The sequence below is a fragment of the Pteropus medius genome, unplaced genomic scaffold, assembly GCF_902729225.1.
Source record: "Pteropus medius unplaced genomic scaffold, Ma_sr-lr_union100, whole genome shotgun sequence".
Classification (NCBI taxonomy): domain Eukaryota; kingdom Metazoa; phylum Chordata; class Mammalia; order Chiroptera; family Pteropodidae; genus Pteropus; species Pteropus medius.
This window is the reverse complement of record NW_024342473.1, coordinates 19603183-19619179: the sequence shown is the minus strand read 5'-3', so window position 1 is coordinate 19619179 and position 15997 is coordinate 19603183. Positions and strand designations below refer to the sequence as shown.

The 15997-nt window shown below is 33.0% G+C and overlaps 1 protein-coding gene across 6 annotated transcripts in view; it reads right to left on the bottom strand.

Moving 5' to 3' along the window:
* The window catches only part of ZNF280D (zinc finger protein 280D), a 235065-nt gene that overhangs the window by 84649 nt on the left and 134419 nt on the right, over positions 1–15997 (bottom strand). The window contains exon 2 of one of the 6 annotated variants that reach the window (XM_039865504.1): positions 3038–3279. The exons of the other annotated variants lie outside the window; for them this stretch is intronic. The gene's annotated coding sequence lies outside the window, so the exon portion shown is untranslated. The remainder of the gene's footprint in view (positions 1–3037; positions 3280–15997) is intronic. 6 annotated transcript variants of the gene reach the window in all.

The window sequence follows — 15997 nt, the reverse complement described above, 5'->3', positions numbered from 1 at the left end:
TGTCAGGTAGATAAATATGTCACAATTCTTGCTCAGCATTAAGGACCTACTACAAAGAACCACAATTTCCCAGCCTATGAGACTCATTATACAAAATTTTTGTTAAATGATCATATAAATGTCTTGGCAAAACTCTAAAATTAATATTCGATTTACAAATAAATGACCTGTCTATATGAACAAGCTATCTGCTGCCTGTGACTATACAGGTAACTTTAAGATAACCTACTTCAAAAGCCTTAGGACCATAATAGCTAGGGACCTAAATTCGTAACATTTGCCAACATACTAAAAAGTTGGAAATCTTCATATGCAACTAGAACCATTAATTTCAGCCTATAGCTACTTAATGTTCAAAACCACAAATTTTAATGTTAATTTCTTTATAAAATTTCATATTTAAATACCTGAATTTTATCACATTTTAGTTGTGGGTCTCTCCTTCAATTATATATGGGTTTATTGCTTCCAAAGTAGGTTTCTGTTTGTGTGACTTGTCTTACAATGCCAAAGTAGATATCATCGTTCTCTGCTTTTTGAATCATGTTACAATTAATTTCCATGACGAAATCAATAAGTGATAGATACTAAGGTGATAGAGTTTTAAAAATGACTCTCCTTCAAAGACTGTGTGTTAAGATAATGAACATTAAATTAAAATTAATTTTTTAGTGTCTCCTTGAGATAGTTGGAAATTCTTCAACTCACAAAACCAGAGTTGGAAATATTACATTGTTACTCATAGTTAAGAACCCACTTTGAATCCTTAAAGCTCGATTCACTTGGGATTGGAATTCTAAAATTAAAGACCTCCTTTTCAATATGCCACTAGTGACAAAGACTAAAGAATTATTTATAAAATGAAATAGAACATAAACCAAAGCTTTAATGTTAGAGGAATGATATGAATGCCTGATCTCTTGGAAAATTTGTGAGAGGAAAAAGTAACAGATCAAACTTTTCTGAACAATATTTCAGCGACCCTGTGTCATCCAAATCATACTGCAGGAAAAAAAAAAATCTTCTAAGTATATAAGCAACACTGTTGAAGTTTGTTAATGTTTCTTACAGCTCATGTTAATCTTAGAGTAAATTTATAAGTTAGTTGAACTTTATTTTTGTTATACTTATTTTGAATATAAATTTTTACTATTTAAAATGATTATATTTATTTGTTTTATATTTTCCTTTTTATGTTAAGTTAATCATATTTGGTTTTGGTGTTGCTAACTTCTTGGTTAGGAGTGCAACTTCCAATTAAAACATTGTTTTTATGATGAGAAAGAAAGATTAATTTTATATAGTGGTTTATTGGATTATTTTATTGAATAACTAACTTTTGGAGTCTGGGAAGATGGAGAACTTACCACTTACCATATTCCTCACATATACTTTTGTATTCTACTTATAGCCAACTCATTTTTAAAAAGGATTTTTTTAGAAATTAAAATACAAGATGTATGTAAAATGAAAGTGTTTTTTTTAATGAAAATCCTATAAGACACTTTATCCAAATGTTAATTTTTATATGTTGGTATTTTTGAATTACATACTTATTTCGCTCTATGAGATTAGTAGTATGTAATTTAACCATGTTGATAAATTGTAGGTATGTGTGTTGTGTTTATATGAGAGTTTAAAGTTATATATTATGTGTTTTATCTAGTTTATAAAAGCTTTTTTAAAAAATGATGAAAAGGATGTGGTTCCATAGTGCAGCGCTTAGCACGTCTGCTTTATACCAGGTCCTGGGTTCGCACCCCAGTGGAGCCATGGCCTATGGTCTACGGCCATGCCACTCTGAACAAGCCCAATGTCTGATCTCAGAAGCTAAGCAGGTTCAAGCCTGGTTAGTACTTGGATGGGAGACCACCTAGGAAGACCAGGTGCTGTAGGCATAAATAATAATACGTAATAAAAAAAAATAAAAATAAAAAAATGATGAAAATGTGGCAGCATTGCTTTTACAGCCACATTCCAGAAGGCTTATAAAGCTAAAATTTCATCATGAGAAATACTACTGAAATGAAGATCTTATATCATCTTATATAACAAAGTGATTTCTAAATGCTCAGCTGATAGCTTGTAAATTCCATTATAATGAAATTGTGATCTGCTCTTTAAAATGAGATTTAGCCAGGAGTTAAAAATGGTTAAGATTTATTGAGTGATTTCTGTGTGCCAGGCACTGAGCTATGTGCTTCATGTGTATTATCTCATTTATCTTCATTATAACTCTGTGATATACTATATACAGAGATAGAGAAAGGGATGGAAGGAGAAGAGAGAGAGAGAAATGCAAGGCACAGAGATTAACTTGCCCAAGGTCACACAGCTAATATGTGGTTGAGTCAGAAACTGAATTTGGCATTCATTCTTTACCAGTTTTTAATGTTTATGGTTAATAAATGTTTACAGTATATAGTGTACAGTAAAGTATAAAGTACAGTGCTGAATTAAACTTTAAAGATGTTGAACTAAGAGCTTAGACCCAGAATTGCAAGGTGACTTGACTGAAAGCTGTGGCAGTGCTGGAGCTATGACTTGGTTCTTCTGGCTTCTAGCCTAGTGCTCTTCTTTTATGTGCAGACTCTATAGTTGTGGTTTGTGAAATTGCTTAATCTTTTCCCTTATTGGATAGTAAATAGATCTATATCTAGTATGCTACGTGTATGCTACGTACACTATAGCATAGGTGTACTATGTGCTAGGTCAAATGCATTGCCTTTATTGTTTAACACAGCGACACTGCATCAGTTGATACCTATCAATGGGTAAAAGTAAATTTTCAAACAATTAAAAATTCAGACCCACATTTCCATTTTTTAAAATTTTTTATAGAAAAAATTATTTAAGATATAGTTTAATGTTAGATACATAAAAGCTGAAACAAAAAATAATAAAATAGGAATTATAATTAATTATGTTAGCAATCTCCAAAAGTGAATGACCATCTTTGATAAGTAAGTCGCTTGGAATTAATTTTTTTTCTCTGTAGAAACAGGTGTACAAACATGGGCAGGCATGAAATTTCTACCTGAGTCAGTAGCTGAAGTAGAGTGTTCTCTTTTCCTGGCTATTTTGGAGCCAAGTCTGAGCTGCAGAAGCCAGAGATCTTTTGAAGCTTTGAGATTCCCACTTCATATCTTTGCTGGATATTCCATTTCAAATATCAACTGATGTAATTCTTCATAGAATTCTATACCTTACCACCAAAAGTCTGAAGTGGTTACTTTTGAGGGGTTTTTATGGTGATAGCATACTCCAGTGGCTGAGATGCTAAAGGAATCCATGAAAGCATTTATTAATTAAAAACAAGAATTAAATATGGCAATGATTCTTTACACCAGTGTTGTTCAGTAGAAATATTCTGTATGTCCAATACAGTAGCTACCAGCCATGTGTGGCTTTGAGCATTTGAAATGTCACTCGTGAAACTGAATTTTAAATTTCATTTAATTTTTAATTACTTTAAACATAAATAGTCACAGACATATTCTTGAAAAGAACACACTCTAACTACACAAAATGCACAATGAGAAACATCAGATCACTAGCAGCTAAAATACTAGACAGAATATTGAGGGATTGTAGAAACTTTAGAAGTTATCAAATCTCACTTAATTTCTGAAAGAATCTAATTTTTCAAGTAGAATACTGTCTTCTGAAAATGGTCACTCCAAGAAAAGTAGAAAGAGACCTAAAAAAAGGGAGAATATGGATATACTTAGTTTTATTTTTTAAATAAACCAAAAACTTCAAATGCTGTATTTTAAAAAAAGATTATACATTCAGGAATCTTAACAGGCAAACGGAAAAAGGGAAGGGTTGGGACTCAGTCTAGAAAAAAGTGGCCTACAAATCAGCTCAGAACTAGGATTAAAAAAAATTCAGGTCCTAAAAGGGGCTGCCCTAGCTATTTCCAAGAACAAGGCTCAAAGAGCAATTAGCCTAGATTCTCCTGTCCACCTCCTAACTTAAAGAAAAAAACTTCATTTTCTGAAGGTAGGTAATCAAAGAATTACCACTTTAATTCTCAAAATAAGGAGAAATCCAGATCGATTCCTTAAAACCTACAGGGGATCAGAATATGCCACCTCAAATCTATCACTTTGGCATAAGCACTGCTTTGAGCTGAAGACAAATAAGAAACAGAAAACACAGAAAGAGCTCTCTGCCCTCTACCTATCTGTCTAAAAGCAGGACAAAATTGTCCTATTATGAAGGTTTTCCCCCGTCGCCTCTCCCATACCAAAAGGAAAAATTACCATTATTATTGGAGACAGAAAGTCGACACCAAGTTGGGTCTACACAAACAAATCTTACTAAAATAACTCTTATCTTTTATTAGTTTCCTCTATATATTTATCCACCATCCTTCAACTTATCACTCCTAGGAGACTAAATTCCTTTTCCTTTGTCCTGCCACTTCACAAATTTATCATCCTTTGTTAAAATGGTAAACATAAGCCCCCGTCAGTGTCTGAACACCTCTTTGTGTCTTCATTTCCTTTCTATAAAGACCACTATGAACATAAAAGTTAAAATACTAACATCAAATAAAATTTGTGTACCTCTTCTCCTGTTACCCGTTTTTTAAGTTTAATTTGCAGGTCCCAGGCATTTAATCTAAGAGGATAAAGGAAATTTTTTCCTCTATTACAAAACAATTCCCAAGTTAGTAAGCTCAGTCAGATTTTCTAATGACAATATACTTCGTAATAAAAACAATTGAAACTTTAAAAAATAATACTTAATCATTTTCTATCTAACACAAGGCACAATCCTCAACACTACACAGAATATGAAAAAGTTCCTACCTCAAGAAACTATCTAGTAGGGAGATTATGATAAATACATAAGTATTATACAAAACAAGGAATGGGAGCTATAAAAAAAATTAAAACTGCTATAGCAGAAGTTCTTGATAAGATATTGGGGGAACCATAGAAATAAGAAATGTGCAAAATTTTGTGAACACTTGTACACTTTCAGGGAGCATCAAATTCTCATAAGGGTCTATGAATCAAAAATGCTAAGAATTTCTAGGTTCGGGGATTGAAAAAAAAATCACATCTAGCTGAGGAATCTGGAAATGCCTCCACATGGAAGAAACATTCATATTAATCCTTAAAGGAAAGATGTTTTTGTTACTGTTTTTTTAAGTAAAAATAAATGTTCACTGAAAATGATTCAAACATACAAAAGTAAATGAGGTAAAAAGTATGAATCCTTATTCCCTCCCCTGCCCTATCCCCAGTCATGCTCATGAGAGTTCGGTGTGTGATGCAATGGATAATAACAGTGACGGAAGATAGCTAAGGTTATAGTTCAGTGGTAAAAAGGGCATTCATATGCCTTACATGTGTTAACGAAGGGCAATATTCATAGCAACAATTTAGACAAACACCATACTATGTGTAGATTAAATTTATAAATGAATATATAGTATAATGTATGTTAAATAACAAACAAGGCTTTCAAAGATTTCAAAAAGCTAGAATGAATGGTAAAATCTAGAATTTTGTATTTGCTCAAAAAACAGCATGTGCAAAAGATCTATGGCATAGCAAATATAAGAGACTGCAAAGAAACCAGTGTGAATGGAGAAAAGAAGCATGGAGGTATATGGTAGTGTGTAAGACAGGAATCAAACAATGCAGGACCTTAAAGACTATGTTTAGGAATTCTGTCCTTATCCCAAGAGTAATGGAAACCCACTGAGGGAATTTTAAGCAGGAACTGATATGATCAGATTTGTGATAGTTTCAAAATAACAGAATTTGAATCTAAAATCAAAGAGATGGTGGTTTTATACAATCTGTTCTAATTCAAGTCCTACTTAGAATACTGTGATTATGATTCTTTGGACTGTAAGTAACAGAAAAACTCTACTCAAAGGGGCTATGCAACAGAGAATTTATTGGCTCATTTAGAGAGCTAGCTACCGGCACAATTCAAACAATGGTATTTAAAACTGGATTTTCTCTCTCCATGCCCTGGCTTTGCTTCCCCTATGCTGATTCTGTCCTCAGAAAGGGTCTCCTATTGTGAATGATAGTAACAGTTCTAATCTAACGCCTTCCAAATTTTAAGTTCCAGGCAATAATAAGAGGACCAGCTTTGACCGAAATTGATTGGCTTTGCTAAAGTCATATGCCCTTCCCTAAGCCGATCACTACTGCTAAGAATCTGTGATAGGTTTAGTCCTAGATCACATGATACCAGAGGTAGAGACCCAACCACAAACAAAACAAAACAAAACAAAACAAAACAAAACAAAACAAAAAATCCACTATTAAAAACTAGAGGAGGGGGATAGTTCCTCAAAGGAAAATCAAAACATGTTACCAATGTTAAGAGTGAATGGATATTGGGTAGCAAAAACAACAGATGTCCACTACAAGAAATTAGAATTAGAGCTCTGTCTAGGTCAAAGGACTAAATATAAATAACTTCGGAAACATGAAGCTGTGGGACAAGAGTGGTAGAAGTAAAAGCTGTTTAGATATTTTAAAGTTTGTCATAAGAAAAAAAGAAAGAGGGTGACTTGTTCTTTGTAGATCAAGTGACAACAATAACAATATTTATTTATTTTGAATAAATGAGAGAACTTCATTCTTAGTATTGAGCTTCAACTGCTTAATTCATTATACACTGCTATACGTTATAAATTATAATTATAATAACAATTTATTGCTACCATTAGGTAATATTAATTAAATGCATATACGATTTCATCTCATCCTCAAAAAAAATCTATGAAATTGACCCTATAATTATGCTTACTTTACAGATGTGGAAACCGAATCATACAAGTTAAGTACACAAACTAAGTAACACAATTAAGTGGTAGAGAAAAAAATTCAAACCCAGGCACTTCAAACGTCAGAGATTTCAGCTACACACTATTTGCCTCTACCAAGAATAAGACTAAAATTACAGGGAAGCAGATTTCATCCTAATATAAGAACGAAACAATTAGCAGTTAAAATATCAGCAAATGAAATGAACTCAAGATATAAGATTGCCAAAAAACAAAACAAAACAAAACAAAAAAAAAACAAGCATTATGTAATTGAAAATGGTCACTTTCAAGATCCCCAAGGATCTTTCCAAGCCTAATATTATAAACATATCCACCCAACACAAGCATGTGAATTTCTGCCTAGAGTGAAAGGAGAATTTTTATTATTTTATTAACAAAAGAAAAACTGCCCTAATTGAAAATGTTGAATTATAAAACTTCATTTTGTAATTATCAATAAAACATTTTGGTATACTCAAATATTTTCTAGAAACTTTCAAGTACAAAAAAATGAACAAAGCAGTTGGGTTGAAACTCAACACCAAGGATGAAATTCATGTTTATTCAAAGCAGATAAATTCCTGAAGAAAAATAGGTGATAATTTTAAATAAAGAATAAAAGCTGCATTTTAATAAATAAATCTGTTTGATGGTTTAACTCAGAACTCCCAATGTTAGCAAGATCTATAAAAATTTTAAAGATAATGTTAATAAGCAGAAAGCCTTTGCAGATAGATACTTCTTGTGTCACCTTTCTTTCTGTAAACTACTGGTAGGTTAACTTAATACACAAGAACCCAGATAATTTTTTAAAGTCTTCTGTATTAATTATACTTCAAAATGACAGAGTAAGGTGACCAGAATACATGTTTTATATTTGTTACCAATTATAATATCTGTATTATGAAAGATGTAACAGTTTATCAGTTGTCACTGTTGTTTCCTTGTAACAAGATATGGAATAAAATGTAGCAGAATAATCTCCATATAAAAATAAAAGCCTGGGCTTCAGTAGACTGCATAAGACTACAAATCAGTCTAAATCGAAATAGTCATGAAAAGTATCTACATAAAAGGAATCCTTCTTCAAAACAGGGTATAGGGAATCTCTCTTTGCACCACCTTCCACTTCAAGTAAAATCCCCTGCTGATCTTGATCCAAGCTGCAGACAATTTGCTCTGGATACCACTGTCAGTCAAAACTAAGCTGAATGCAGCAGGCACAGCTACATTTTCTTCTGCACAGTATTCCATTGAAGGTATCCATCTGAAGATCTCAACAACCCTCATAATTAAATTACCCTTTCACTTTCCTTATCTATTTTAACCCGATTTCTTGAAATATTCTTAGTAATTTTCTGTATGCCAACAGACTGGTTTTCTATCCACCTCCTCCTCCTCTTAACTTCACAGATTCTCCATATTCTCTTCCTCCTTAGATAATGTAAAATCAGGTTTCCCATAAAGTTTAGGCCTCGGCCCTATACAAATTGTTCTCTAAAAGACAGATCTAACAAATTCTACAGTTTCAGTTATCAGTTCTCACTAGTAGTCTATAAAATCATAAAATATTAAACTCCAACAATGACTTCTCTTTTAATTGCTGAAAACTGCTATATGGATAACTTAAACTCATGTCAAATTCAGTATTTCCAAAAAGTGAAAACAACTTCCCCACAAAAATTAGTTCTCCAGCATTATTTATAATAGCCTAAATGTGGAAACAAGCCAAATGTTCATCTACTGATGAATGGAGAAACAAAATGTGGCCTATCCATATAATGAAATATTATTCAGCAATTTTTAAAAACTGAAGTACTGATGAACTGATGAACTGAAGTACATGGATGAACTTTGAAAACACTTTGTTAAGTGAAAGAAGTCAACCACATATTGTATGATTCCATTATAGCAAATGTCTGAAATAGGCAAATCCAGAGACAGAAAGCAGATCAGTAGTTGCCAGAGGCTGGGGAAAGGAGAGAATAGGGAGAGACTGCTTAATGAGTAATGGGTTTCCTTTTGAAGAGTTGAAAATAATCTGAGATTAGGTAAGTGTTGATGGTTGCCCAACATTGTGAATGTATTAAATGCCACTGAATTTACACTTAAAAATGGTTAAAGCAGTGAATTTCATATTAACCTTACTTCAATTTATAAAATTAGTTCTACCTTTGCACTTCTCTTTTCCTACAAATGAAAACTGTCATTCTTCTGATCCTGTGTCTTTTGAGTATTTTTCAATGTCACTCTCTTTTATTCATCATATCTTATCAATTCCCCAGTCTTATAGAGTATTCTTTCAAAATATTTCCCACAACCACCCTTGCCTTTCCATTTACGAAGTACTTGTTCAGGCCCTTACCTCACACCTAAATAGCAGTAACAAGATTTACTTTATAAGATTCACATTATACCTAGTCTTTACACATCTGGATCTGCTTTCATCTATTCAATACATAACCACCAAATCAGCAATTTCCTAAAACAATGCTTTCACTGAATCTCTTATCAATTCCAAACTCTTCAGTAACTCCCCACCAATCTATGCATTGCTGGGTTATCCTAGGGCTAAAAGTTTCCAGAATGCAGTGAGGTAAAGAGTTGGCCAAATGCTCTAGGAGCTGGTGCTTCCACCAGTGGCTGGTGCTGCCAGGCTGCAAGACTAGTCCTGTGCTATGTAGCCCAACAGAGAGAACATACATAACCACAAAATGGAAAGACTGAGAGGTTTAAATGTGGGAATATCAAGGCATCACATTTACAAAATGACAAAACATAATCTGGCACCCAGTATTTCAATGAATGAAATGAACTTTTTCTGAGACTCAATTTCCTCTACAAAGTATGGATGATGAAATATCACTCAACTCAAATAAGGGTGAAATGTAACTGTGAAAAATTTTGTAATCTCTAAAACACTACAATAAAAGACTAGAAAGACAACTCCTGTGTTATAACTTCTGAAATGAACACAAATCCTAACAAACCCAGTGTCAAAAAAAGCATTGCCAATACTCTTTACATTTTTCTATTCAATAAAATTGGGAGATTATTATTTTTCCCCATGGAACTTAATAAAGCCATTTCCATGTTGCATTTTCTTTATGAGGGCCTTTCTATCAGCAGTTACTAATCCTGTAGAGTTGACAGATAATCTTACTCCTTGAATAGGAAAAGCAAACTGAACGATGAATGAGTGAAGTAAACAAAGCAGGAAATAGGGATTAGGATATACCTAAAACCCCCAGATCTCTTTCAAAGCCTCTCAACCCACTCAAGGTTTTGCTTCTCAAACTTGCCAAAGGTAATAATTACCCACAAAATAAGGAGCACACAGGGGGTAGAGCTTACAAGCAAGGAGCAAATTATTTCATGATCTAATGATCTTTGCTTTGGTTAATAGCCCTCAAGTGAAAGGCATTCAGGCAGTTGTTACATTGAAGAAATCCCAAACCTGGCAAAAAAAAAAAAAAAAGTGTGGCTGACTAACATCTAAGGATGGAATCTTCACCCTTGAGTCCACAAACCCCAACTTGAGAAATTTAATAAATATATATTAATTTACCTTTAAATGACTGTAATAAACCCATTGCACTTAATGTTAAGTATTTTTATGAAAAATAACTATTTTTCCAAAACAAAAAATTTAGAATGGCATTTTTACATTTTAACAAATCTCATTAATGTCTTAATAAAGACAGATGGATTTTCTAATCTGCTTCTGCACTCTATTGTACTACATTGTTCTGTTGAAGTGAGGAAAATTCAACCTCATGAGATAGGTAGGTGGTAAAGAGAGGACTGTAGAACCTCTGAAAGCATCTCAAGACCTCAGGATCACACTTAAAGAACTGCAACACTGGATAAACTGAGTCAAAGCTTTTATTTAAAAAAGGGATAAATTATTATACTGGCTATACTGGCTAGTCAAAATTTTAGACATACACAAAAAGTAATCATTTTAAACTCAGAATATTCGAGTGATGAGCACAACACTAAGAAGCATTTCTTAAGCAGTTATTATGTATAAGGCATTGTGTTTAAAAATGCAAAGCAGCAAAGCATATGTCATTCCAAAAATCACATATTATCATGATATACTAAACCAGAAAAGCCAAAATACTTGCAATAAAAATAACTGAAATAAAAATATTTTTGGTTTAATTCAGTTCACCAAGAAGCCTAAATATTATAATCTGATCCTATAGGGTTTGTTAATCATTTTTTACTATGGAGGATCTCTGAATGTAAAGTTTGGAAGGAACAGAAGAAAAAAATGGTAACAATGAAAATATTTTGGAATGGAAACCTCAAGGAATAACTTTCTAAGTACTATCTGCATTCATTAGAGATGCAATGCAAAAGGCTGACAAACCTATCATGGTACAAGGAGTGGCAGACAGGTTTAATGTGTTGCAGAGGAGTGGAACTCTCTATCTGTCCAAATTAACCATTCATCTTCAGTATACTACAAGTCCATAGAAACGATTTTTGTTTTTTTCTTTATTGAGTAGTTCTAGTGGTAAAGATAGACATTTTATGACTTTTATTGTTTCCCAAAGATCTTCAAACAACGAAGAGAAAATCTATTATTTTTAAATAGAATAAAACTCATTCTGTATATTCTATCTTATTACATGAGTCTGCAGAATCCTTCTATAAGTCTAAGATACATGATGGGATCTTAGTGATTTCATTTTTCCTACGCTTTGAAATATTTTGCTAATTTCATCATTCTAGATGTTTTTTCACCTCTGCTCAATTATTCTTAAATATGCTTTTAAAAAACCTAAAGTAGTAAGTAAAGAGAAGATTTAATTGCCTAATAAGGATAACCCAAGAGTGAAATAATCACTAATGCATTATCCTTTCTTTTTTAAAATGTTCTTGTACAAAATATTGTATCATCTTTCAAAAAGGTAAAGAAGGCTGAAGACATCATCTTTCTCGTCTGTATTAGGAAGGAAAAACTTCTACCTTTTAGATTGTAATAGCTGGAGGTCTATGACTTAAACTAACAAAAGACAGATTAACAGGAGAAAAAGCACACCATTTTTATTAATATTTACATGGGAGTTCACAGAAAAGAAGTAAAACTCAAAGAAGCTTATATACCATTTTAACAAAGGAAAGGGGATTTGGGCTGCGAGAGACAATAAATCACAGGAAAGTAACTACAAAATATATGGGCAACTAATTAAAGATAAGGTTATTTTAGTTAGGTCTGTTTATGCAAACTCATCTCAGTGTCAAGTCTCCATCCCAGGTGATGAGTCACTCTTTCCCTCCTAGTATGGAAGGAGGAGGAACACTACAAAGGAAAATTTATGTCCTACTTTAGTCGGGTAACAGGAGGGCAGAAAACACTTCCTGCATCTGTTGATTCTCAATTGCCTTCTGCTCAAAATAATCATTATGTCAAAGTGTTACATTTTGGGTGCCATATCCTGATCCTCTCCAATTGCTTTTAGTTTTCACTGAATACAGGTAAGAACTCAGAACTTTTTATTTTCTACCCATAATGAAAGAGAAGAAAACTGACAGAGGAAGCATTTCATAATTATTAGATGAACCTGAAGGCAAAAGCAAAGATAGAGAGCAAGGACTTCAAACTCTAATGATGACAGAGAAATTAGGAAATCTCAAACTGAGTCTTCAGATGAGACATCCAAGATAAATTTCCTCAAACTCAACAATCAATGAGTGATCAATGTATTTCTAAAAACTAAAAGGAAATACAGTATTCTCATTTAGCACAAAGAACTTCATCATGCAATATTTTTATAAGAATGTAAACAATGCTCTTTTGCTAAAAGGACATGTGATAGTATTTGTTCATCCTTCATGTTTGTGTGCTGAAATTCAACTTGATATAGTTCATAAGTGGACAAGTGCTGAATGCAGGTGACTAGAAGGAAATACAAAAATTTTTTTAATTAATTGGATTGTTTATTCGAATTGGTGTCTACAAATCTAAAACTAAAAATAGCTTGCAATTATAAAGGAAAGATTGCTACCCTCTCTTCAACAAAATTATGAACCATAGGTTTCAAAAAATTCAAGTATTGCATTGCTGATGTACATGCAAAAAGAAGACCCAAAAGAAATGATAACCGAGAACTCATTAGGGAAGTATTTGAAATCTCAAATCAGTATTTACAAGATGAATATGTTCCAGGTTCATTTACGACAGTTGATAAGTAGTCTCATTCAGATGACGTTGCCCATTTCAAGTACATATACCTTCAAAACCTGGAAAATACAGAATAAAAATCTGGGCAACATGTGACAATGAAACATCATAAAACTGGAAGATGCAGATATACATAGGTCCAGAAAAGGGTAAAGCTAAACCCAGAGTATTACAAGAATTATAAGAAGTAACAGAAGAATTTTAAAATTCCGTCAGAAATACAACTTGACAAATTTTTTTAAGCGTAGAACTGGCTTAGTACTATCCAGCAAGAAATTTTCCTTTGTTGGCAATATATGGTTGAACAGGTCTGAAAAACTTCTGTAAAATTTCACAAATGGAAAGCAGAGAAGTCAATTTCACATAGTCTGGATTTCAAACATATTTGATGATTCTTAGCGTCTTAAGAAAAACCAGTTACTTTTCTCAATGCATTCTCAAGCATCAATGAATTTTAAAAAACTCTGTATATATCCTGAAGAGAGCTGTATTACAAAAGGACTAAAAGAGTGGTAGATACACTAGTTAAGAGAGTCAGAACCTATACCTGCAAAAGAATGACTTGAAGATGATGGCCTATGATTAATATTGATGCAGAGAATGCTTTCATTGTAATGAAGGAAAGCTTCAATTACAAAACCATAAGTTACCAAGAATAATAATTCCTCTTGATCTAGGAAAAGAACTTAGAGGAACGAGGAATTCTGTCTTACCCTCTAACCAGAATGTTCTTTTGCACAGGACTCAAAGTGGGAAGAATCAAGGAAGATGTTCTTTGTGTGGATACAAAAACTTAAAAAAAAAAAAAAAACTAAAAAAGTATGCTGCAATTGTAATAAGAATATTTGCCAAGAGCATTCAATTGTGATGTATATTCACTGTAGGGGTAGTATATAATTAAATGCATAAGATATATATTTTTTCATTTTTCTGAGTACATACAAAGAGATTTGTATGTTTAGATTCTCATTAAAAGCTCTAATAAATTGTCTTAGATGATCCCTTTATTCTGTAATTATATAAATTAAATTATATGATATAAAATTATATGATTTAAATATTAAAAAATAAAATAGTGATATCTATTTTTCCCAGTATACTGAGTTAAAAGAATCCTTAAAATTATCTTACAGAAATGAATAAAAATTCCAAACACACATTTTGGATACAGTTACCGAGTAAATCAAGTCATTACTTTTACCTTTAAAACAACCTCACTAAAAAATCAAATACTTTTTAGTCCTTTGAAGCAGGAAAAGATAAACTATTCAGGATTATATATTTAATTAATGAATATAAGTATTTTTCATCTTTCAAAAGTTACCTTGAGAATAACAAAATGTCATCAATAATCTCTAATTTCCTGCCACCTAAAACTACAGTTTACTTTCTATTTATAAAAATTGATATTTCATTGAGGTACATCCCCTGCCTAAATCATATAGAAATTTTTAAAAAAATCTTGGTATGGTTCTAAATGTTCTCTTGAATAAAGAAAACAGATGTGGGAAAAGAGGGTACAAAATTATTCTTTTCCTTTGCCCTCCTCATCCCTACTAAAAAAGCCAATGCTGACTAGTAAAACAACTGGACAGAAGAAGCAAGACCAGACTAGATAGCTTGACTGGAAAGAATAGGTTGAAGTTGCTATGTTGAGATATGTAGTCCTCCTAGACCAAACTACCTCAGAATTTTTCTATTTAACCTAGCTCACTACTGCCATAAAGACTCTAAGCAAACATTCAAAGGAGGCAGTCATTCTGACATTTACTTTCTGCTTCCTCTCCCCTAGCTACCCTAGGCTCTGATGCCAACAGCAATTCCAAGTTCTCTAAACTAGATAAGTTAGTCCTATTCTCCAAAAATGCTCCCCCAAACACCCATTTCTAGAGGACTGCTCACAATTATGTTAGAACAGATTAATGCAGATAAATGCATACCAAATACTAATGCCAATATATCACCCTAGATTTAACAATAGGATTATGTCCCAATAAATCCATTGTAAATTGAAAATGTCTTAAGTCAAAAATGCAAAAAAAAAAAAAAAAATGCATTTAGTACACCTAACCTACTAAGCGTGTTGGCTTAGCCTAGCCTACCTAAACGTGCTCAGAACACTAATGTCACTGGGCTAATGCTTCTCAAAACGAAACTATGTTATAAGCTATGCTTGCTTACAGGAACTAAAGAGGATTCCTGGCAAATGAAGAAGGCCAACTGCAAAGACCAACATGGCGATGAGACATAGTGTGCAAAAAGGGCCATGTACAACAGGGCCAAGTGCAACAGAATAACTACGCCTGCCTAAAAGAATTTAATAACTACATGCCACAGCCTATAAATACAGGAGGCTCCTTCCCCTTTGGGTAGAAGGTGCCATTTGAGCATGGGCTCACCACTCTGTATTTCTTGATCAAAGAAAGTTTCTGCTCTGCTTTACCAAACTCATTCTCAATCTGTTGGAGCAAACAGCACTAGGCAGAAGGTTCTTGATTTGGGTCCCTGAGGAGAAAGGTAGACAACATGTGGGTACACATCTGCCTACAGCTGGGCAAAAATCATCTGACAGCCGCTGTCCAGCATCATGAGAGAGTATCACTAGCCGGGGAAAAGACCAACACTCTAAATTTAAACTTCGGTTTCTATTGAATGAGTACTGCTTTCACACCATGATAAAGTCGAAAAATCGTAAGCTGAACCACTCTAGGTCTGGGACCATCTGTACTTGCTAATTGCAAAAGGAAATCCTTACAGTGGAGAGTATGTCAACAGCTTACCCAAGGGGTCAAGTTTAAGATTACTAATAGGATAACCTCACTTTACGTCTTCTGATGTATAATGCAAAGTACACTGTATGACTTATGAAGTATTCTTGCCAAAAATATTAAGCCTGATCTATTCAAAAAATACAGGAGATTGAGGCTACAATTTAAACCCCAATAAGAGAAACTCAATAAAATACAGATTGTGGGTTATTCTAGAAGACCACT